The sequence below is a fragment of the Hetaerina americana genome, unplaced genomic scaffold (assembly GCF_022747635.1).
Source record: "Hetaerina americana unplaced genomic scaffold, ioHetAmer1.1.p SCAF_193, whole genome shotgun sequence".
NCBI classification, from domain to species: domain Eukaryota; kingdom Metazoa; phylum Arthropoda; class Insecta; order Odonata; family Calopterygidae; genus Hetaerina; species Hetaerina americana.
In genome coordinates this window covers 155001-156417 of record NW_027286756.1, presented here as the reverse complement: position 1 = coordinate 156417, position 1417 = coordinate 155001, and positions in this window count along the sequence as shown.

Genomic DNA, 1417 nt, shown 5'->3' with positions numbered 1-1417 from the left:
CCGCTTGTTTATTGACTGGGCCGTAGTGCTCTAGTTACGATTACCAGCTAATGCCTTCCCCGCGTTCAAAAAGCCAAACGGTACAATTTTTCGATTACCAGAACTTCTAGGAAACCACTTGCTACGCAAATAAAGACACTTCTTCCTCCGCCCCCATGAATGCGTGATTTTCGAACAGGGATGAGAAAGGTGAAAAATGAACTTCTGATTCTTCATTGAAACAAAACTTCCGACTTCATTAGTGTGCTCGGTGGTAGAAAATAGTATGTACCTAAGTAAATCGCATGGTCATCTTGCTATATCGTTTTTAATGGAACGAGTAATTTACGCACAGGACATTGAATTTCTCGCGCAGATATTATTTTGCGAGATTAGCAGTGATTCCTAAAAGTTTCCCCGCTATAAAACGTCCATAGCATTCAAACCGTGGTGGACATGGGTACTCTTTTAAGACTGTGAAAGCACTTGTTATCTTAAACTAACAGCTTTGGAGCTGATATCGAAATAAAGATCAATATTTTTACAATTAATTTATCCTCCCCCATTAGAATTCAAACTAAGTTTTTGATTTGGTAAATTACTCCTCTTAGTTTTAATTATTCATTAGTATAATTTTTTGATTTAGTTTTCGTAAAAGTTTTATCAAATAAAACATTACTTTAGTTCAGTTGATTAAGACACATAAAGAGGGGAAACTTTGAAGCTATTTGGACACTGATATGTCGTAACTGGAAAACAGAGGTAAACAATAACATTTATAGACTATTATTAAGAATAATTTACATACATGTAATGCATTTTGTTACACGAAGATAGTATTGAGACGGTCAACAAAACGTTCTTCTTTAATTCCATTTTAGTATTGATTAAAATATCAGCCACTCTCTGTTACAGCAACATTTCACTTCCTGCAGTGTATATGGCATATTAACCTTAAATGGCCAACTTAAATAAGATAAAAGAGTAGCGATATTTCAATGTGATGTGATGATTCCTGACAAATTATTAATGAGCATCAATATGAGAGAAGACGCGTAATAGTAGTTGGACGTGTTTCATAAAATTTCAAAGTCCAATTAACTCGGAAATGTCATTCACAGATTGGGTTTGTAATAGTATTCAGTTCCCAATTTTTCAAAAATTGTTCAAGTAGTCTCAATGGAGACAAGACTGAAAAAGTACTTTTCCAAAAAAAAAAGTTTTTTTTCACATGCTCGTTGGAAGTTTTCTTGACGATGCTGTCCCGTGAGCCACTACGCTTCGAGCGCTTATGAATTCTGCATCAGAGATTCCGCCGAGAGTACCCATGAATGAATGCCGAAAGGAACTATGGATCTTTTCGAAACTATGTGTCACGCATTAGAAATCCCCACGGAAGAAACAAGTCACAATTATTTTACCAAAACAACTTTCGTCA